Source organism: Halichoerus grypus, chromosome 1, assembly GCF_964656455.1.
Source record: "Halichoerus grypus chromosome 1, mHalGry1.hap1.1, whole genome shotgun sequence".
In the NCBI taxonomy this organism is placed as follows: Eukaryota; Metazoa; Chordata; class Mammalia; order Carnivora; family Phocidae; genus Halichoerus; species Halichoerus grypus.
Genome location: NC_135712.1, coordinates 47,572,565 through 47,596,918, shown reverse-complemented (window position 1 = coordinate 47,596,918; position 24,354 = coordinate 47,572,565). Strand labels below are relative to the sequence as shown.

General features: G+C 40.8%; 1 protein-coding gene across 3 annotated transcripts in view; it reads right to left on the bottom strand.

The window, feature by feature from the left end:
* TMEM45A (transmembrane protein 45A) overlaps nt 1-24,354 on the bottom strand; it is a 68,816-nt gene that overhangs the window by 31,987 nt on the left and 12,475 nt on the right. Inside the window, exon 1 of one of the 3 annotated variants that reach the window (XM_078063792.1) lies at nt 22,639-22,776. The exons of 1 other annotated variant lie outside the window; for it this stretch is intronic. The gene's annotated coding sequence lies outside the window, so the exon portion shown is untranslated. Of the gene's footprint in view, nt 1-22,339; nt 22,507-22,638; nt 22,777-24,354 lie in introns of those variants that run through there. One more of the 3 variants, XM_036109693.2, reaches the window with a different exon arrangement.

Here is a 24,354-nt window from a genome sequence, read left to right as displayed (position 1 = left end):
TTGTTGCTTTAACAAATTACTGCAAGTTACAATCAAATTTAACATCTTAGAGTCCTAGAGGTCTGAAGTCTGAAATGGGTCTCACTCAGATCTCATTCTCTCTTGCTGACGATGACCCCATTCTTCTGTTGCCACTCATCCTTCTGACTCAGCTTCCCCTGCCTCACCGTTACAAGGACCCTTGTGATTACATTGGGCTGGCCTCGATAATCCATAGTTGTCTCCTCATTCCCAAATCTTTAACTTAATCAAATCTTCCAAGCGTCTTTTACCAGGGGAAGGAAACCAGAATATGTCACCTCAAAATATGTATCTTTGACTTAAAAATTAGTTTGAGCTGAAGGCAATTAGGAATGCAGGAAAAGCTCTCTTTAACCTCCCTTTTACTGACTAAACACAGGAAATAAATTCCCCTTTCACTGGAGGCAGATCCTTATCAGCCCAGAGATGGCACCAGAGAAATCTGCAAACAAACCCTACTCCATTAGCTCCCTCCCATATATTTATCTTCCTACAGTTTGCTGTCCTTGGAAGCTTAAAACTGCTGGACTTTGTCCTGTCCTTTCTCTACAAATTTCTCGTTCTTTGCTAAAAATGCTCTAGAAGCCAGAATTCTTAAGCTGCTGCTTGGAGTTACTTTTCATTAAGGTTTCTCCCGAGTGATGTGCACTGCACATGTTAAAAAAACTGTTTTTTCTCTTGTTATCTATCTTTCTGTTAAAGAGTCCCAGCTGAAAACCTAACATGGGTAGAGGTCAACTTTTGCTACCCTGACACACGTAAGGTAATATCTTCCAGGTTTCTGGAGATTAGGGCGTGGACCTCTCTGGGAGGCCAAAGCTTACCACACCCCCTTAGGAATGCCAGTCACAAGAAGGGCCTCTGACAATCATAAAAATAAAAATTTTTAAAAATTGCTGACAGTGGGGAAGAAGAGAACAAGAATAGAAGGAGCCTTCAACAGACTCTCAGGTTCCATGTCATTGAGGGAGGCTCAAGAGCGTAGTGCTGTCTACTTCTGATCCTGGCTGTACATAGAATCCCTTGAAAAAACAACCAGTGCCTGGGCTGCAACCCCTAGAGATTCTGCTTCAGTTAGTCTGGGTAAACACAAGTCTCAACATCTTAAAATTCCCCATAGGGCAGAGCACCTGGCTGGCATAGTGCGTTGAGGGTCGGACTCTGATCTTGGCATCATGAGGCTCCACGCAGGCTGCTTGGGTTTTTCTCTCCTTCTCCCTCTGTCCCTCCCCCTATTTCTAAAATAAATAAATAGATCTTTAAAAAATAAATAAATAAAAATAAAATTCCCCCTAACGGATTAAGAACCCAAATTCTAGAATCAGACTGTTTGCAACCAAAGGCCAGATCCACAACTGTGTGCTTGACCTGAAGCATATTATTTAACTTTGCCTCAGTTTCTATAAAATGGGAATGATGCTATTCATAGAACCACCTTATAAAGCTGAGGATAAACTGACATTGTACTAGTAAAATTCCTGCCACATAGTAGGCATTGCATAAATATCTCAAAGCTCTCCAGAGGGCCCTCTGGGAACTCCTCAGGCTAGCACCGGTGTGACTTCTGTGTGTGCCTAGGATGTGAAGAGTGGAATTGGGAGGCACTGCGGGCCCAATCTCCCCTGCCCTGCCTGATTGTAATGGGCTCCGGAAGTGCTAACCCCAGTGTGCGAAGGGAGAAGCCTGCTTCTCCCTCTCCCACTTCCCCTGCTTGTGTTCCCTCTCTCGGTGTCTCTCTCTCTCTCTGTCAATTAAATACATAAAAAAAAAAAAATTAAGAAAGAAACAAGATCATTTCAGCTACTGATAAAATAACACAGAGCAATGAGAGAGTGCTCAGGCTCAGCTTGGGACGGTGGGGACAGGGGTTCCACTGCTGAAGTTCTGAGCTACGCTGGGCTGAGCTGAGCTGAAAGATCAAGTGGGAGTGAGGAGTTGAGTTGCAGGAATGCATGCAAATTAGACAAGTGAATAAGAAGAAACAACCAGAAAAGCTGGAGCGGGGGTGGATGAGGTGTGGCAGGCCTTGATAAATAGGAGGAATGCTAAGGGCTGTGTGATAGTGATCAAGGTTTCACTGTCTACTAGGGCAGTGGTTCTCCGTATGGCTAACACTGCAAAATATCTGGGAGCCATAAGAACACTTAGAGTGTCTGGTTCCCTGCCCCCCACCCAGACCAATTAAATCAGAATCTCTGGGAACGAGGCCTGAGAATCTTTCTTTCTTTCCTTCCTTCTTTTTTTTTTCTTTTGTAAACTCTCCAGATGATTCTAGTTAGCCAGAGTTGAAAGCACCGGGCCCTTCCTTCTCTTACGCTGACTGTCCTAGGTTAGTCAGTCTCACCAACTGCAACGTGAAGGGAGGGGAGGGAAAGGCTCACAGTGACTGGGTTCCTATTATGTGCCAACACTCCTGACACACACCAATTAATTTAACCACCATAATTATTATCCCCATGTTAGAGATAATAATAAAGAGGTGCATTTCACAAGAATTGTAATGAGACTCACAACAATGTCATGACCGAACCCAAGACTCAACCCCAAGTCTATGTCCAAAAGGGACAAAGGAAGAAAAATGACCATTTAGAGCATCCACCCCTTTCAGAGCCATTTAAAATCCTCTCAATTCCATGAGGTAGCCTTTTCCTTCCCGTTTCACGTTTAACGGGACAGAGACTTGAAAAGCTAACCTGCCCAAGTCAGAAAGCTTGTCAACAGAAGAACTGGAATCTTGACTCAAGCCTGTCCACCTCTAATCCCCATCCTCTTTCCCATTATTTCTGCCCTCCAGGCCTCAAAAGCTAATGGTACCAACCATAACAAGAATCATTTACTGAATGCTGGGCTCTATCTCAAATACGGTACTGAGAACCTCATATGCACTCCCTCATGGAAAAATCAAGTAAAATGACCATGACATAGAAACAAAACAGTTAATGTACTGGATAAAGGCTAGCAGTACCACCTGGGAGGGTTTAACTGTAGCTTCTCCAGCCCCACCCCTGACCTGCTGAGTCAGAATCTGCATTTTAACAAAATCCCAGGTAATTCATCAGCACAGTAAAGTTGGAGAAGACTACTTTAGATGGTTTTGGTTCTACTTTTTATCTTTCCAAAGAGCTGTTTTGGTAATGTGCAGGCTCAGCCTAAGATTCTCCATTTACCAGACCTCACAAGGCTCCAGCAAACAATGTACAAGGAAGCTGGTGCTGCTGCTCTGTGGTTTAAAATGCTGTCAGGGAGGGCAGAAGGCCCCAAAGCACCCTCTCCCCAGTACACCTCTTTTTGAGTGTGCCAGAGTGTTGGTCTCTAGATACACACCGTTGGACTCCAAATACCCTCAGCAGGAGCGTCACTCCTTAACAAGACAAATTACACTGAAAGTGAGATTTGCTAATAGCCTATGAAAGCCAGAATGGGATAAAGCAGTGTTTCTCAAACTTGAGTAATATGCAGACATTTTAAAAGGAAAAAATTTACCTCAAAACCGTTACATTGACTTAAATTGGGTTTTTTGTTTGAGAGAGAGTGCGCATGTGTGCACGGAGTGGGCGGGGGCCAAGGGAGAGGATCTCAAGCAGACTCCATACTGAGTGCGGAGCCTGACATGGGTAGCTCAACCTCACGACCCTGAGGGCATGCCTGAGCTGAAATCAAGAGTCCCATGCTCAACATACCGAGCCACCCAGGTGCCCTGAGTTAAGTTGTTTTTATTATGAACTTTCTTAAATAGTAAAAAGATATATTTGGACAACTATAAAAATAAAACCAATTTACAAACTAAATATAAGCAAAACTACAAAACCAACAAAAATCAAATAAACTAATGCAAATTGAATATAACAATTACTTCTGCTAAAATAAATGGCCTTTCACAGTATGACTATTGCACTGACAACTACAGTGCATACTGTTTTTGGTCCAGAATATGTATATTATTTTGTCCCCAAATTGACTCAATTTCTATTCAAATAAATTCCAGCAAAATGTTGTTCAGCATTTTAAGTCCATGTTCTCTATGCATCAGCCCTTGAAAATTAAAGCAGTGCTTCCTGCCTGTCACAATCCTGAATACAAATGTAAGCTCCAGTACAGATATCATAGGTTGAACTCCAATACAAGATGCTCATCCAGGTGATCTAGAATATGCTTATATTACTCAGTTCTTGTTGAGATGAAAGTGCAGAGTTAGATTATTATAATACAAAGTTTACAGACCTCTTTCCCTGCTCAGAAGAACATGTCAGCTGAGGTCTAGGAATTATCAACTTCAATTTGGGAAATGCTGAGATAAAGAATTAGGAAGAACTATACCTCAATAGTTAATGAGGGGAAACTCCTCTTTATATAAATATTTCAGCTAGAAAATGCAGAAGAAATGATAGAATTTAGAATTTCATAAACCCTAGTGAATTAATAAATTCAGCCAATAATAAACAAAGATGGCTGACACCCAGGAGCAATAACCCAACAAGATGTGCCTGAAGTATTCTTGAAAAAAAAAAAAAAATTCAACTTGGGTGTGGTTCAACCTCTCTATATAATTACCAACCGATAGGAAATTCAGAGGCAGAAGAGCATAGTTAAATGACATGGGAATACAAGTAAAATCCAGATGATGCAAAATTCTACAGGACAAGCTAGTTTCTTCAACAGATAAATTTAAGAAAAACAGAGATAAAGGGAGAACCTGTATACCAATAGAGACTTCTGAACAGTATCTACAACTGTGATGTATGGACTTTATTTGGATCTTAATTCAAACAATAATAATTCAGGATTTTAAATTTTGTAGGGGTGGTAATAGCATTGTGTCTAAGTTTTTTTTTTAAAGAATCTTTAATTTTTAGAGATATATACAGAAATATTATGGACCAAATAATATGACTTGGATTCGCTTCAAAATCGTGATGGTTGATTTTATGTCAAACTGGCTAAGCCCATGGTACCCAGTTTCTGGTCAAACACCCTCTAGATGTTGCTGTGAAGGTATTTTTTAGATACAATCAACGTTCAACATTTAAATCATAGACATTGAGAAAAGTAGATTACCCTGTACACTGGTGGGGGAAGGGGAGGGAGAGCTCATTTAATCATCTGAAGGCCTTAAGAGGAAAGAAGTAATTCTGCCTCCAGATTGTCTTCCCAATAGAAAATGCAACATCAACTCTTCCCTGGGTCTCCACCCTGCTAGCTTGCGTTAGAGATCTCACACTAGGTGGCCCCCATAATTGCAAGAGTCAATTCCTTAAATCTCCTCTTAATCTCTCCCTCTCTCTCCCCGCCCCCTCCCCATATATTTATATACACGTACACACACATCCTTCTGGTTCTGTCTCTCTGGAGAATTCTAGCACAAAAAATGATCTGGGGGAAGAAGATGCAGATGAGGAAATAGATAAAAAAAAAATTGGCCATAAATTAGTAATTGCTGAAACTGGCTAACAAGTACATTATACTCTTCTCTCTATTTTTGGATCTTCTTGAAATTTTCCATTTAAAAACTTGGGAAGGATGAAAATAAATGGAAGAGTCAGAGACCCAGTTTTTTTGTCACTGGACCTGACAACAGAACAGCGTATCAGAAATCAAGGCTGTCCTGAGAAATCCAAGGCTATGACTCCAATACTCACAAAGGAGAAATTAAAGCTGGAAGGGCCTGGCCTTGGAGGTGACTCTTCTCTTGATCTTGAACTTCCAGTCTAATTTACACTGCACCCTCTCTGCACCTGCACATCCCTTTACTACAGCATTTTCTCACACTTCTACTCTCAGTCTCTTCTCACTAACCAAGAGCTCCTTCCTCATCCAAGCACCAAGCTTGCATTCAGCAATGTTGGATGAATGAATGAAAAGCAGTGCCTACTCTTAAGCCAACTCATGCTACTCCTTTCTAGTTTGTATTTTCTTCTAATTGTTAGAGCCTACCACTAAGTGCTCCATTTTTAATTTCTGCATATGTTCTGATTCTTAATATTCCTCCCTCACAAACAAACATTTGAGGTCTCACTTTGAGGTGGTGGTGGGGCAGTGGGCTTTGGCATTCACCATCAGAGAATTTTGTAAAATGAACCTTCAAAATCCCAGTTTGGCTCAGTCGTTAAGCATCTGCCTTAGGCTCAGGTCATAATCCCAGGGTCCTGGGATCAAGTCCCGCATCCGGCTCCCTGCTTGGCAGGAAGCCTGCTTCTCCCTCTCCCGCTCCCCCTGCTTGTGTTCCCTCTCTCGCTGTCTCTCCCTCTGTCAAATAAATTTAAAAAAATCTTTTAAAAAAGAAAAGAAAAGAAGAGAAAAATTCTCTGACTCTTATGACCTGCTATGAAAGTCATTCTTTTACACAGGTCTGCCGTGAGGTGGCAGAATTTCAATGTGGATATTCATTCAAATGGGCTGTTTCTTTGGTTTTGTCATTGTATTCTGCATGGTTTTGGAATACAATAATTGATTCTACAATTGGAGTGAAGACAAATCCCAGGATATCCCATTTTACAAATTAAATAAGTGAAAACAATTGGTCCAATGCCAGGTTTTATTTTGAATCTAATGTATAGGAGAGAGAAACTAAGAAAAAAAGAGACAGAAATAGGCATTTCTCTTTTCCTTCAGCAAAATGAATATTTTAATTTGAAAATTTGATTAGAATGTTTTTAACATTTCTAAAAATTCAATTTGCCAACACATTTGGTAATAGGTTAAAATGATCAAAAAGTTAATACATTTCTTTTTTTTTTTTAAGTAACATATAGTGTATTATTGGTTTCAGAGGTAGAGGTCAGTGATTCATCAGTCTTATATAACACCCAGTGCTCATTACAACACATACCCTCCCCACTGTCCATCACCCAGCCTCCCCGTCCCTACCACCTCCCTCCCCTCCAGCAACTCTAGTTTGTTTCCTAAGATTAAGAGTCTCTTATGGTTTGTGTCCCTCTCTGGTTTCATCTTGTTTCATTTTTTCCTCTCTTCCCCTGTGATCCTCTGCCTTGTTTCTTAAATTCCACATAGGCATCTAAACTCCAGGCTCCTCTAAATTCACATTCAGACAACAAAAAGTGGAGAGTTTTATAGCTCACCATGCTCCATGGAAAATGCTCTGACTCCTGTACAGGAACATGAGGGGTCAGGTGGGCTGAGGTCTCCTTCCCTCCTGCCCCTTTCTCTGTCCCTTGATTTGATGCTTACTTTAACCCAAAGAAGTAGCCACCTTTGCTTTTGTGCTCACTTTACAGAGGGGCAGGGCCCAAGTTCATGACAAAACCTGAAGGTAAATTAGAATGAACAAAGAGAATAGAGAGGAATGAGTAAATGCTGCCTGGGCTGCCAGCATCACAGTTGGGTTACGTGTCCATGAAGAACAGCAAGGCTTCCGGAGAAAACTGTACACAGGTCCTCAGAAAACATGTCAGTAATTGTTGGCAGTGTTGACAGCTGTGCAGGAACATCACCCACATTTTCAGTTCCCACCCTTCAACACTTGGTACCCCTTTGGACATGTGGAGGTAGATATGCCACATTCAGCAGCAACAGCAAAAGTACAGGATACCCAGTGACATTGGAATCCCAGATAAGCAACAAAAAATTTGGGGGGGCTAAGTATGTCCCATATATTTCATGTGTTATTTGACATTCAAATTTCACTGGACACCCTGTGTTTTATCTGGCAACCCATGAAAGGATTTCCATTGGGTAAAGAATACTGCAACAGCTTGGGGTAGAGGTTTCTCAGGCAATACCCATGAAGCTGGGGAAGAAACTGACACTGAAGTGCCCCATGAAAATAAGAGGAAAGAACCCAAGAATATTTCTGTTTCCCCAAGCATGAAATCTATTAGAAGAGACTAGCATGTTTCTCTGAGTAAGAAATCTCAAGTTGATTTGGCTGTGACTTCTAGAGTCAGATGTACTACCATCAAACCACAAGGTCACAGGCTGTGACTTTTGAATATTTCCAAATCTATATTTAAACATCCTGTGCTAGGATGCCTGGGTGGCTCAGTCAGTTAAGCGTCTGCCTTCGGCTCAGGTCATGATCCAAGGGTCCTGGGATCAAGCCTCGCATCAGGCTCTGCGCTCGGCAGGGACTCTGTTTGTCCCTATCCCTCTCCCTCTGTGCTCTTTCTCTCTCTCTCTCAAATAAGTAAATAAAATCTTTAAAAAAATAGAAAAAAATAAAATAAAATGAGAAGAACTCTTAATGGCTAGTTTCCCTTAAGTCTACCTGCAATATTGTCTAAACTGAAGACGAGACAATGAGTCTATGAGACTCCTCGTTGCCTCGTTTTAACAATGAGTCTTATACCAAGTCCAGAAATAACAAAACAAATGAGGAAAGACTGGCTAATGATAGCACCTTAAATTTTGTGAAACTTTTAACACTTCCAAGTCCATGATCTGGTTAATTCCGTGAAGGACCTTACGAAATATGATCAGGAACACAGGAAGAAGAGAGGCTGGCCTGAAGGTTCATAGCTGAGGTGTAACTAAACCACAAGTCTCCTATATTCCCAGCTTTGAGCCTTTTTTTCACTGTTTCTCAGTGACAGAAGTCAAAAAAGACATCTAATTAAAAGTGGCCAAAAGCAAATGATAAACCAGCAATAACAGGACTTTGGGGAGGGAAAGCCAACTAGAGACTGCTGTGCAAGAAAAGTAAGAAGCCCCAGGAGTGCTGATGGGATTTTTTTGAGTAACTCCTTAGAATCTAGTTGGACACAGTGAGGGGCCTCAGGCTTTTACATGGGTTGGTCTCTTGAGGTCCCATCTAGCTCCTAGACTCCACTACTCAATGTCCGGCCAGCATCACAGCTACACAGAAGTCCGACCACAGCCCATCACCAGATACAAGGAGGCTGCTAACTGGCATTAGGGATGCAAAAAGAAAGCAAGGCCAGAGATTTCTGAAGGCATCACTGTTAATCAGCACGTATATGGCTTATCATTCCTTTAAACAATGCATAGATTAAGGGCTTTAGATTGAGTAGGCACCTGCAGAATACTCCACCTACAGTGTCTTATCTTATCCGCCCATGTCTCTCCAAGGGCTACAAATTACTGTTAGCCTCCTGGTATTAACAGAGGAGCAAACTAAGGCTTAAAAAAGATAAGTAACTTATTGAAAGTGTTCTCACAGCTAGTTCAGCGGCAGAGCTGGGATTGGAACCTGGTGTGACTGACTCTAGACCCCATGCTCTTACTAATACGTTCCTGCCCCTCCCTGAGACACAGAGCAATTGAGTGCTTTGAGGACAATTAGGGCTCCAGCGTGCCTGGCCCAGAGAGCAATGTAGGGCAGAAGTGGAAATACAGGAAGGTGGCTAGAGGTGAGGCTTCAAAGGCTGCTCAACGCCAGCTGAAGAGGTGGCCCTCCCTGCTGTAAGCTGCGCTTCCTCCCAGCTGTCATTATCCAGGGAAGGAAAAGGTTAAGGGTGTAAAGTGAGAAAAGGGCAGGGCACCTGGCCTAGTGTTTCTCTGCCAGTAACAGCAACCTTGTAAAAGCTTTGAAGAAAAGCGGTAAGGTGGTGTAAATGATATTTCAGGAAGATTCATCCGCCAGCCGTGCACAGGGGATATTAAAGGGAGCAAGAGGCTGGAGGCGAGGAAACTGGTTAAGAGGTTGTTGCTGGCACTCGTTTCTGAGATGATGGGTCTGAGTCAGAATAGGGCAGTGAGAACAGGGGGAAAGGGACAAATGTGAGAATTACCTGTGGCGAAGGAAGGGCTGCACGGGAGCTGCAGAGCCAAGGCTGTGGTCCCTGAAGATCTGAGGCAGCCGGAAAAGAGGAGGAAAGACACTACCAGAGCTGGCCGTGGCTTCACCCCTGCACACTCAGGAACCCGCCTCTTCTGTCCCCACACCAGACCACAAGTTCCGAGAACACAGGGACACTTCCTGTGCCTGGCAGCCCCACAGCTTGTCCCTGTTGCCTACCAGAGGCCAGGCGTTGGGTAGACTTCATAAATATTGACTGGCAGTCTGGGGGCGCCTGGGTGGCTCAGTTGTTAAGCGTCTGCCTTCGGTTCAGGTCATGATCCCAAGGTCCTGGAATCGAGCCCCACATCGGGCTCCCTGCTCAGCGGGAAGCCTGCTTCTCCCTCTCCCACTCCCCCTGCTTGTGTTCCCTCTCTCGCTGTGTCTCTGTCAAAGAAATAAATAAATCTTTAAAAAAAAAAAAAAATATATTGACTGGCAGTCTGTTTCCTCTGCCTGGAATTCTGTTCCCACTTCTGCCTGGAAACTCCATGTGGGAAGGCCTCCCTGACGGCCCAGCAAAAACATGTCTTCCTCAGAGAGGCCTCCATGACGAGTTCATCTCAATTAGGTCCTCCAGTTTTCCTCCCCACAGAAACTTTTCTTCACAGTACTTGTTACAATGCAGAATTTTATACTTGTTTTAGATTTTATTTTTGTATTTCCTTTTGTTGCTTTTGTTCTTGGTGGTGGTTTTCCACCTTCCCCCAGTACACTCTGCAAAATCGGTATTTCTTATCACCATTGAATCCCCAACAGCCAGCACAGTGGTGTCCCACAGAGATAAAATGCAAGTCGTAAATGTAATTTTAAATTTCCAGCAGTCATATTTTTTAAAGTAAGAAGAAACAGGTGAAATTAATTTTAAGGATACATTTGATTTTATTTAACCAAATATATCCAAAATGTTATCATTTAAATGTGCGATCTATTGAAAAAATTGATGAGATAGTTCACATTCCTTTTTTGTTTTTGTACTAAGTCTTTATCTTCTGTATTTTACACTCATAGCACATCTCAGTTGGGACTAGCCACACATCAAGTCACATGTGGCTAGTGGCTATCATAATGGATAACACAGATCCTTGCAAGATGCTTGACATGTTTAACTTACTTGATAAAAAGTTGATTCATGAGAAAGGGAAGGTGGGAAGGGAAACAAGAAGAAAAGACAGAAAAAAAGAGGGAGAAACTAATATTTGTTGGCTATTTTATGTTAAATTCTTTCATATTTCAATAAATTATGTGATTTAATTCTAACATCAACCCTGGTGAGGTAGGCACAATGAGAACCATCTTTATAAATGGGACACTGGTTTGGAGATGTCATGTAACTTGCCCAGGATCACATTGTCTTATGAGTGAAAGAACCAAGATTCAGAATGCAATTTCCCTTACTGTCTACACTCACGGAAGCCATACATAACAAGTCTAGTCAGGCCCAGACTGCCATCTAAATCTCTCTCATCCAGATAAAACATCCCAGGGCTCCTATAATATATTGTTTTGAATCCCACATACACTCATTTCAAAAGTATGATCTGATTATTGCAGGCTAACATGGGAGTCTCCCCTTCCTCCTCCAGAAATGTTTTAGAGGGATCCTTATCGCATTTGCTGCTGTCCATTAGGACACCACTATGGCCAAACAAAATGGAGGCATCTGAAGTACCTCAAATATGCCAAGCTCGATAACATGCCTCCTAGCTCTATATAGTTTTCCTGCGACCTAGAACCCTTCCCTCCTTCACCTGATTAACATGCATCCTACATGACTCAGTTGAAGAAAAAAAGAAGGAACAAAGAAATGGAAAAAAATGCAACTCATCAGTCCTCTCATCTCAGCCAAGGAGTCTCCCTGACCTGCTCTCCAAGTGTGAGGGCCCCCTTTACTGTGTTCCTAAGATACTCTTATGGAATTTTTCATGCAAACCATCATTATACACCTAGGGTCTCCCTCACCAGACTGTGAGCTTCTAGAAAGCAAGAACCATTATCTTTTATCTTTATATACCCATTGGACAGCATTTATTGAATGGGCTGTTAAACAAGTTGATAAAGGAATGGATGTATCAATGAGCACACTCATAACCCTGTTTAAGTATAAGAAGCAATACCTGGTACCACACAGTCCAAAGAGTTAAAAGAGGATGAAAGTACTCTTGCAATATCTGCATCACACTCAAGCTAGTTGTCAAGGTGTGGGTCACAGTGACATGAGCAGATGACATCAGCAGAGCACCCTGTGATGCTTCCAACCAAGTCATAAGATGCATTGTTTTAAGCTGTGAAGAAGATGTAACAAAATTGGGACTTGTTCCACTGTTAGCTCCTGGGAAGTTAGGGATATATGGAAGTCATGAAATAGGAATATGGTGGGTAGGAAGAAGCATTCTAAGCATCAGAATGTGGGCCACAGAGCCAAAGACCCTAGGCATGCTGACCTGGAGGGGACAGGGGACATGCAGTGTTGGTATCCATATACCCATCAGAAGGACAGATGGTAGCAGACTGCACCGAGCAGAGGGCCAAACCTCAGGAACTCAGTTCTCCCTAACTTACAACACCCTGGACAAGTATGTTCACCCTCTGGGAATATCTTGCAAGATGTTTATAGTTTGGAACTCTTGGTTGCACCTGAGATTGTGGTCTGTACTAAGTGTTGGGTCAAAGCTTCTAACCTTTGATGCACCACATTGGTATGCTCCTGGTGGGTACAGTTGTGTTAGAGGAAAATACAAATTCCCTCAGTCCTAAGAACAGCCAGGTGAGTGTAAGGGAGGGCAACACTTGTGGAAGCCAAAACCTACCCCCCAACCCTGGCCTATTGCCTAGAAATGAGCCTTCTCATCTACATGATTTCATGTTCTATGTAAACTCTGCCAGGAAAAATGTTGGAAAGTATTGAGTTAGACTATATGAGATGAATGAGCAAGCTTCAGAGACTCAGGACTTTTATTTTTTTATTTTATTTTATTTTTTTTAATTTTTTTTTTTTTTTTTAAGATTTTATTTATTTGCGAGAGAGAGAATGAGAGACAGAGAGCATGAGAGGGAGGAGGGTCAGAGGGAGAAGCAGACTCCCTGCCGAGCAGGGAGCCCGATGTGGGACTCGATCCCGGGACTCCAGGATCATGACCTGAGTCGAAGGCAGTCGCTTAACCAACTGAGCCACCCAGGCGCCCCGACTCAGGACTTTTAAAAAGTATTTCATTTTGACAGGGCCAAGTGGGTAGAGGATAGTAGATATGATAGTAGCCAGGATCTGGCCCAATAGCCTTGCAAGATTATGAGTTCTCAAATGTAGGTACAAACCAAGACCAGCCTATTTGTGTGGGTGTTTTTGAGAATTCAGGTGGAAGATGGGACACTAGCACATGGCACCATTGAAAGTAAATTAATAATAATAACCCACAAGAATAAGGCACAGGTCCTCAACAAAGGCACACTCCTGAGAAACAAACATATCAAGGTGAGTGACACTTCATCCCCTAATAGCCCATATTTCCTAATTGAAAGAGGCAGGTCAGGGGCCAGAGTCAGCCCTACAACCCCTGCCTGGCACCTCCCCACCTCTCCTCCTAGCAGGGTATGGCCCACGGAAAAATTAGTCCTTAGAAATTAGAAACACTCAAGGAATTTCTCACGCATATTATCATTAAAGCCTCATAAACAAGCTGGAAAATGAGGAGAAAGAGGATGTGATTATCAGTGAAGCTGGGCTCATTACCCCCATCCCCCAAATTTATTCTCCTGCCTCTGTTTGCTTATCTTTTCAAGCATAGATCTGAACTCAAGGTGGGATAGAGCTGGGAAGGCACATAACCAGAGAACACCAATAATACCTAAAAGACAATTAAAGATATCAGGAAAGCATGGCTTCTATTGAACTCTTACTTAACCAGAAAACACCTCTCCCCACACTACTAAGCTCATCAGAAATATACTTCACAGTCACAACAAATGGGCCTAGAGCTGTAATAGGACCAGGGTACAGGAGAAAGGCAAGAGCTGAATGTGGCAAGGAGGCCCTCTTCACTCTGAGCAGGTGGCAGACCAGTCCCACTTCTCAGCATGACTCTGGTTGGCATCACACGCCCGTGGATCTGAGTAGGCAGCAGAAGGCCAGACCCATCTGGCACCAAGTCATATGGAGTAAATGGCCCCAAGGGTGTGTGCGTGTGTGTGTACGTGCTGAAGCTACCGTGGCACTTCAAGAGCCCGAGCCAAGGAAAAGTTAACATCTGAGATTTAAATCAGCCCTGCCAAGGTAGGGCAGACACCAAAGAGGAAACTAAATTTAATCTCCACCACACCCAACCTCCACCAGAGATGCAAATGTCACCTAGACTCCATCTGTTCAACTCTGTCAGTGGGGAGCTGAGCACATGCCAGAGGAATTTAAGCTCTACTAAATAGCAAACTAAAAAGTATCCAAGACATTTACAGAGCTCCACTCTCTAAATTTTGCTCCCAGCTTCTAAAGGGGTTCTTCAACAATTAGAAATGACTAGAAAGCAAATATCTTCCTTCTTGAAGGCTAATAAAATGTTCACTCACTTATCATCTACCATGGGCCAAAGAACAATTAGAGAGTCTCCTTGATGTGAATCCCACTTTGTCACTTCAAAGTAGCATCCAGGTCCCAGCCTAGGAGTAATACCATGATAATGTCAACTTTTTTACTTCCCCTTACTCCCCCATTTCCTAGAGCAAGACAGAAAAAGTGACAGGTCTTTCTTAGTGATGAGATACTCTTGCTCTCATTGTCTTAGGGAAAGGAAATGATGAAGGCAGAGGCTGCTGTTGTCCAAAGTGTTGAAGGCAGGCTGGCAACCTGTGTCTGCTTGCTTCTCCAAGGGATGTAAGAAGAAACACTAGAACCAGAAGCCCAGCCCTACCATGGTTACTTTAAGCTACACAGAGTTGGAGGTTCTTGTGAAGTGAGTGTTTTTTGGGGCAGGGTAGGGAGGGAACAGGATTATATAAAAAGGCATTGCAGGTTAAAATCACACACACACACAAACAGAAAAGAGCAGAAGACAAAATAGGAACAAAGAACAAGGACAATGAATAGAAAACAGGAACAAATATGGTAGATATTAAACTATACTAATAATTAAATATCAATGGTCTAAGTGCACCAATTAAAAAACAAGATTGTCAGAGTGGATCAAAAAAAAAAAAAAAAAAAAAGACCAGGGTACCTGGGTAGCTCAGTCGGTTAAGCATCTGCCTTCGGCTCAGGTCGTGATCCCAGGGTCCTGGGATAGAGCCCCACATCGGGCTCCCTGCTCCACGGGAAGCCTGCTTCTCCCTCTCCCACTCCCCCTGCTTGTGTTCCCTCTCTCGCTGTGTCTCTCTCTATCAAATAAATAAATAAAATCTTTTTTTTTAAAAAAGGAAAAAGAAATGGACAGATCCAACAGGCAGAAAATCAGTAGGGATATAACTGAACTCAAAAGCACCATTAATCAAATGGATATAACTGGCATCAATAAGCTACTTCATCCAACAACAATTCTCAAGCTCAAATGAAACAGTCACTAAGGTAGATCACATTCTGGGCCATAAAACACACCTTAACATATTTAAAAGAATAGAAATAATACAATATATCCTCTTAGACCACAATGTAATTTAATTACAAATCAATAACAGAAAGATAGCTAGAAAATCCCAAAATGCATGGAGATTAAACAACACATTTCTCAATAACACATGAGAAAAGAAAAAAATCTCAAGAGAAATTTTTAAATATTTTGGGTAAATGAAAATGGAAAAACCAACTTATCAAAATTTATGGGATGCAGCAAAAGTAGTGCTTAGTGGGAAACTTATAACATCAAATGCATATTAAAAAAGAAAAAAGATCTAAAATGAATAATCCAAGCTCCTACCTTAGAAAACTATAAGAAGAAGAACAAATTAAGATCAAAATAAGCAGAAGAAAAAAATAATAAGAATCAGACAGAAATTAATGACATTGAAAACAGGAAATCAATAGAGAATAGCAAAAAAACAAAAGCTGGTTCTTTGAGAAGATCAATAAAATTAATAGGCCTCTAGCCAGGCTAAGATAAAAAAGAAAAAGAAAGACACACATTACTAACACCAGAAATGAAAGAGGGGGCATCATTACAGATCCCATGAACATAATAAGGATAATAAAGGAACACTATAAACAACTCTATACCCACAAATTGGATAACCTAGATGAAATGGACCAATTCCTTGAAAGATACAATTTACCAAACTCATGTAAGAAAAGATATAGATAATCTGATTGGCCTATATTTATTAAAGAAACTGAATAAGTAATTAATGACCTTCCAAAATAGAAAGAACCAGGCCCAGATGGGTTCACTGGTGAATTCTACCAAAAATTTAAGGAAAAAATTGTATCGATTCTGCATAATCTCTTTCAGAAGATAGAAGTAAAGGGAATGAATACTTCTTAACTTAATCTATGAGGCCAACATTACCTTATCACTAAAACCAGACAAAAACATTACAGGAAAACAAAACTACAGACCAATATATCTCATGAACATAGATGTAAAACTCTTCAGCAAAACATTAGCAAAACAAATCGCAACAATGTATAAAAATCATTACACATTACAACCAAGTGAGACATATCCCAGCATGGTTTTTGAATGTTGTCAACATTTTTGAATGTTGGTAAAAATTAACTAAATTAATATATCACAACAATAGGCTAAAGAAGAAAAATCACATAATCATACCAATAGATGCAGAAAAAGCATTTGACAAAATCCTACACCAATTCATAATTAATTAATTAATTAATTTCTTTAAAAAACCTCTCAACAATCTGAAGTAAAGGGGAACTTCTTTAACTTAATAAAGAATATCTACAAAAATCTACAGCTAACATCATACTTGATGGTGAGAAACTAGAAGTTTTCTTGCTAAAACCAGGAATAGACACCATTGTACTAGAAGTCTTAGCTAATGCAATAAGAGAAGAAAGGGAAATAAGAGGTATTCATTGGGAAGGAAGAAATAAAACTGTCTTTGTTCACAGATGACCTGACAATCTATGTAGAAAATCCAAAAGAATTGACAAGAAACTAGAATAAGCAACTGTAACAAAATTGAGATACAAAGTTAATATACAAAAGTAAGTGGGACTACCTCTCTAAGGCAAAGGAAACCATCAGCAGAATGAAAAGGCAACCTATAGAATGGGAGAAAAATATCGGCTAATCATATATCCAATAAGGAGTTAATATCCAAAATATATTAAAAACTCATACAACTCAATAACAAAAAAATTAATCCAATTTAAAAATAGGCAAAGAAATTGAATAAATATTTTTCCAAGAAAGACATACAAATGGTCAATGGGTACGTAAAAAGATGTTCAACATCACTATCATCAGGGAAGTGCAAATCAAAACCACAATAAGATATCACCTCACACCTGTTAGAATGGCTATTGTCAAAAAGACAAGAAATAATAAGTCTGTGAAGGATGTAGAGAAAATGGAACCACTGTTGGTGGAAATGGAATTGGTGCAGGCACTATGAAAAACAGTATGAAGTTTCCTCAAGAAATTGAAAATAGAAATACCGTATGATCCAACAATTACACTACTTGGCATTTATCTAAAAATAACAAAATCATTCTTTCAAAAAGATATCTGCATCCCCATGTTTATTGCAGCATTATTTACAAGCCAAAACATGGTAACAACCTAAGTGTCCATCAAGAGATGAATGGATAAAGAAAATGTAGTGTATATATAGTAGTGTAAAAAATGTAGTGTGTGTGTGTATATATATATGTGTGTGTGTGTATATATATATGTGTGTGTATGAAAGAAATCCTGCCACTTGGGACAACATGGATGGAATTTGAGAGCATTATGCTAAGCAAAATAAGTCAGAGAAAGACAAGTACTGTATGATCTCACTTATGTATGGAATCTAAAAATAAAACAAAAAACAAAAACAAATAAAAACAACAACCAAACTTGTAGATATAAGGAACAGATTAGTGGTTGCCAGAGGTGGGCAAGGAAGGGGGGATAAAATGGGTACAAGTGGTCAAAAGGTACAAACTTCCAGTTATAAGATAAATAAGACCTGGGGATAAAATGTTCAACATGGAACTATAATTAGTAATACTGTATTATATATTTGAAAGTTGCTAAGAAAGTAGATCTTAAAGTTTCTCCTCACACACAAAAAAAATTGAAACTGTGTGTAGTGATGGATGTTACCCAGACTTACTATGGTAATCATTATGCAATATATACACATATGAATTCATTATGTTGTATACCTAAAATTAATACAATGTTATCTGTCAATTATATTTTAATAGAAAAGAAAACAACCAATTGGCCCAATTAAAAAGTGGTCCAAAGACCTGAACAGACACCTCCCGAAAGAAGATATACAGATTGCAAATAAGCATATGAAAAGATGCTCAGTATAATATGTCATTAGGGAATTATAAATTAAAACAACAGTGAGATACTACTACACACATATTAAAATGGATAAAATCCAGAACACTGACAATACCAAATGTTGGTGACAATGTGGAGCAACAGGGACTCTCATTCATTGTTGATGGGAATGCAAAATTGGATAGCAACTTTGGAAGACAGTTTGGCAGCTTCTCACAAAACTACTCCTATTCTTACCATATGACCCAGCAATCAAACTTTGATATTTAGCCAAAGTTGCAATGTATACGCACTCAAAGACCTGCATATGGATATCCATACCAGCTTTATTTACAATTGCCAAAACTTGGAAGCAACCAAGATGTCCTTCAGTAGATGAATGGATATATAAAATGTAATACATCCTTAAAATGGGATATTATTCAGTGGTAAAAGGAAATGAGCTATCAAGCTACAAAAAGACTGGAAGAAACTTAAATGCATATGACTAAGTGAAAGAAGCCACTCTGAAAAACCTACAATACTATATGATTCCAATTACATGACATTCTAGAAAAGGCAATAACCATGGGGACAGTAAAAATATCAGTGGTTGCCAGAGGTTAGCAGGGAGGGAGAGCAAAGCATCAAGGATTTTTAAGGCCATGAAACTATTCTATATGGTACTATAATGGTGGATACATGTCATTATATATTTGTCAACCCATAGAATGTGCAACACTAAAAGTAAACCATAATGTAAACTAACTTTGAGTGATAATAATATGTCAGTAAAGGTTCATCAAAACGTATCTCTCCACTGAGAGATGCAGATTGTGGGGAAGGCTGTGTACTCGTGGGGTAGGGGATATATGGGAACTCTATACTTCTGCTGAATCTTGCTGTGAATGCAAAACTCTTCTAAAAAATAAAGCCTATTTTCCAAAAAAAGGCACTGCAGGTAGATGCCCAATGTATAAAGTCATGTGAACAGTGAAACAAACTATCACTTTTCAGAACCCAGCAGGGACAGGAAAAAGGGAGAGCCCACTAATTTATTCTGTATCTGGCATCTAACCAGCAACTTAACACAGCCCCTAAGGAAAAGCCAAAAGTCATATTCTGTGCTTCCAAAAAATTTTTGTTTTCATGACCCAAAGCTGGTGAGGTCTCCTTGAATCAATAGGAGGGAGTGGAGGAGTCAGCAAGCACTCCTAATGACTGGAAATTGTGTCTAGTACACTGCAGGGGAGCTCTCTTGGGACCTCAACAGAAACCAGCTATGTCCCAGCCAGCCGAGTCATCCTCTGGCCTTGACCCAGGAAAGAGCCTCCCCAAAATAACTGCCAGATTCCACAGTCACTTTCAGCTTCTGCAGGCCTATAGGTATGATCAGAGCCCTAAAGGGCCACAGTCACAGCTGGAGAAGCTTCTTCATGTGTCCTCAGTTTTTTCCTCTTTCACTACCATGTTGCTCACTCTGTTGCCTTCCTCTGAAATCCCTTTAGTTTAACCCAATTTCAAAAGTTCTATTTTTCCTGCTCTATACCTATAACAAGACAAGTGCTAAAACACAGTTATTGCTTGGATCTCACCAAGAGGAGAAAATAATAAGCATCAACCATCTCCCCATGATCATACCCCAAATGCATCCTCCTAGAAGGGCCTGTGTTTCCATGTGAAGGCAATGTGCACAGCTGTGCTGGGAGCACCTCAGCTCAGGATGCATCCACATCTCTACCACCAGATGTGAAGGGAAGTAATAATGGGCCCTGTTGGTATAATGGTACCCCAACAGAAGCCAAAGAGAACCTACCTGGGGGAGTATCCCACCATGCTTGTTTGCCAGCCCATTCCAAAAGAATTTAAGTTTGCTTACAAAGATTGGCAACATATAATAAAGAGGAATGAGAAAAATGGGAAGTTGAGGGGCTTGGAATCTCTGGATTGGGAGTGAGAATAAATAGGCTACAATTGAATGATCTCTAACTTCACAGTTCCCCACCTCATTCTGTCCCTTCTTTACCGGTCCTGCATGATTCTAGCTTTCTTATCAAGATCACCAAAGATCCCCACATTGCTACATTCAATGGCCAATTCTCAACTTACCTGAGCCACTAGCAGAATTTCACAGAGCTGATCACTGCCTGCTCCTTGGAAAATATCCTTCCCATATTTTTCTTCTTCACTAGCCCCTCCTTCTTTTCTGGTTTCTCCTAATCCCTACCTTCTTAAAATTAGAATGTCCTAGGGCTCAGTTTTTAGAATTCTGTTCTATCTCCTCAGTACTGGGGAATCTCATCTCTTTTCACAGCATTCAACAGTATGCCACATGCTCACAACTCCCAGATTTTTATTCGTAGCCAGGACTTCTCCCCAGAACCCTAGACTCCTTATATCCACCTACCCACTCGGCTGTCCAGAATACATCTCAAACTCAAAACTGTCCAAAGCAGATCTCCTGACACCCCAACCAGATCTGCCTACCTACAGTTTTCCTCACTCAGTGACAACTTCATTCTCCCAGTGTCACCAAATTTTTACAGTCATCCTTGACTCCTCTCTTGCTCTCATTTCTCACCTCCAATCTGCTGGAAAAGCCTGTTGGCTCTATCTCCAAAATATGCCCAGGATCTGACCACTTCTCACCACCTCCCCTGAGACCACTCTGGTACAGGCCTGGGTTATTAAAATGGTCTTCTAACTGGATTCTGCTTCCACCTTTACCCCTTTCAGACTATTCTTAACACAGAAGTCAGTGTTATCTTGTTGAGATGTAAGTTATGCCCAAGTCCTCACAATGGCCTACATGGTTCCATATGATTTAGCCCCCCAACACTTCTCCAGGCTCCTCTCCTCTCATCTATTCCCTACCAGCCACCCTGGCCTCCCTGCTTCTCCTTGAACACACCAGGCTCTCCTTTACCTTCAGGTCTTTGTATTGGCTGTTCCTCCTGCTTGAAATACCCTTCCCCCTCATCTCATCTAAGCCTTTGCTCAAATACCTTCTCAATGAGGCCTTCCCTGATGACTCTATTTACAACTTCCCCATCCCCTTTTCCTGCTTTATTTTCCCCATCACACATCCCTTTCTAACATACTACATAATTTACTGACTTACTTTGTTTATTGCAATTAGAATGAAAGCTCCATGAATATAGGATTCTTTTCTATTTTTCTTTGCTGCTTAGAATGGTTCCTGGCATATAGTAAGTGGCTCAGTATGTAAGTGTTGGATGGATGAACAGAGGCATAAATTGATGAATAAATGAATGGGTGGATGGATGGATGGATTGGTGGATGGAAAGAGTGGATGGCAGGACTTGTATTTCAGCTGGCAGATTCCTGAATATCCAAGAGGGGGTAAATATTACAAATCAAGTAGAATTCAGCATTTAAGACACAGATCTCCCCACATCTACTCTGCCTATGTAACTGCAATGCTAGATCTTAACATAAAATGAAATGAAATGTCGATGGAATCATCAGAATTAGGCTAGGCTTAGCTTTGTCTCAATCAGCCATAGCCCACAATAAGCTGGCTGGGAAAACACTCATGAGTACAGGAGTTGAGAATGGCAAGCCATGGCTCCCATTATAGGGAAGGTGGCTAGAGGAGGAGTTGATACACCAAAGGTACCAGGTTCTATTGACAGATACAACACAAGGCTCTTGGCCATCATTATCTCATTAGCTCCTTGCCACACTGGGAAGAAGGTATTATTACCCCCATTTTACAAATCAGGAAACTGAAGTTCAGAGAGGTTAAGTTATTTTCACAATCTCCCAAATACACACGGAAAGTCGGGATTCAAACAAGATCTATCTGAATCAAAAGTTCTTATTCTTTACATACTAAAGGTTATTCTAGAAATGGTGAACTAACCTTTGACTGTTTCAGATCAATTCTCCCTTCCTAGTCCTTCATCATACTTAGTCTCAGTATAGCAAACATCTTAGAATCGGAGCAGAAAGAAGAAGTTAAAAGTAAGTCTTTGTTTCTTAATTAATGCTAAAAATTTTCCAACAGAATAAAAAAATCAGTAGGCTGAAACCGGACACCTTTCAGTCAGTTTTACACACTTTCACACACCCATGTGCACGCCAAAGACAACTAATAAGAAAACACAATATTTAAACTTACCACACCACCTTCACCCAAATCTCTCATGGGTTGTAAGGACCAAGATGTGCCGCTTAGTAGCTAACAATCCTGCCAGATGCTTAGTAGCTAACAATCCTCAAGAAAGACAAGCATATTTCACAGCATCAGCCTTGCAACAGCCCCAGAGAAATCTCTTTTCTTCCTCCCACTCACGTTTCTCCCCGCCAGTGGCCTCCACCTCCATCCTACTTACAGAAACCTGGCCCATTACACCCTGCAATTAATATCATCAGACATGCAAGTCTGATTGTCAACCTATTGGGCATGTTCTCACTTACCAGAAGACACTTGTCCTTCGCAGTCAGGGAGGCACTACTGACTCACTGTCAGAAAGTATTTCTCCAAAACCCGTGAGGTATTTACCTTCATTTATTCCCACTCTCACCGAGTCTGCTTCTGGATTAATTATTTCTATGAAATTGTTCAACCAGCCAGCTTAGGTGTTCAGTGTGTAAGCACAGTAAAAGTAGAAGGTTCCTACAGGAATTAGGTCCACCCATGGCTTTGTTTCCCTTACTTGGGCCAACTTACCAAGCCAACTAGCTCACACCCACTCCTACCCAAGGGTATCTATGAAGACTAAGAAAACTCAGGTATGAATATTCACAATCGTTGCTGCTGGTTTCAGCATTTGGACCCACCTACCAATAAGAATATTTCCTGGTTCTTGCTTTAAAAATAAGACCCACTGGAGTGTGTGTACAATGCACCTGTGAAATTGAAGTTGTGCTATCAAGAGCCCATAAAACAAAGTAGCACAAGGAGATTTAGAAAACTTCTTTTCAAAGGATGGAAGTACCACATGTTGTCAAGACCTGACTCACCCTTTTAACTTCAGGCTCTAAATTAGTACAGAAAGTATTCCAGAAAGGGAAAAGATCCTCTGAAAACCTCCTGTTAAAGGAGATTAAACATTAAATCAACAAAGACAAGAGAATGAGCAGCAGTTTCATTAAGTGCTCATCTGGATACATAAACTTGGAGGAAAGTGATGAAACAGGCCCTTGATTTTACTTTCTCACTCTTGTTACACCTGAGTGACCCTGAAAGCTTAGAGGGAGAACCAGCTATATGATTTGTAGGGCCCAGAGCAAAAAGGAAAATGCAGAGTCCCTTGTTTATAAATTGCTGAAAATTTCAAAATAGTGACAACAGAACATTAAAACAAGCATGGGGCCCTTCTAAAACTGTAACCCTGTACAACTAAAAGGTTGCACACCCACAAAGTGGGTCCTGCAGACAGAGAACTTGTCCTCTGAGTGATGGAAAGAGACCTGAGAGAAACTGTGGCTGAATTACATGCTCTCAGGCATCATTCCTCCTGGGCAGAGTGTCCTAGAAAGCTCCAAGATCCCACAAAGTGTTAGTCTATTCTGGTATTGCTTGGAGAGGAAAAGAGCAATTTCTCCTGTAAGATGTAATCCTGAACTGGACTTGTGCAAATATGTCTGTTTCCTTGGGAGATTCACAAGCTTTCTACCCCGTAACTGGTACTTTTTTTTTTTAAAGATTGACTGGGCCCAATTAACCTAACCAACTGGATTGATCTGGAAAGATAAATCTTGCAGGAGTGGACCCAGTAAGAAATCTGCGTGCTTGCTGGCAGAAAATTTCCTACAATTTTGGTTAGAGAAGAGATTACTCTATCAAGTTGAAAGAGTCCTCTTTGGTCATCGGCTTAGTAATGGTTGAATTTTATAAGAACTAATTACAAAAAATATGACTCAACTCTATGGTTAAGGGAGTGAATTAGTCTTCAAGCAAACTTCCAACAAAATTTTTGAGAAGACTGGTTCAGTCATTTCTTTTTTCTCTTTCTGCTTCTTAACTAGTCTTAAGTTCACCTTTATTCTTGCTTTTTAGTCAATCTAGACTCATAACTGCCCTTGATGAATTCCTTCTTAAATCATACCCACAGGAAAAAGACAAAAAGACAAACTGGTTTGGGGATGGTGGAGGACAGGATATTTCTAAACATCATTTGTTAACTGAAA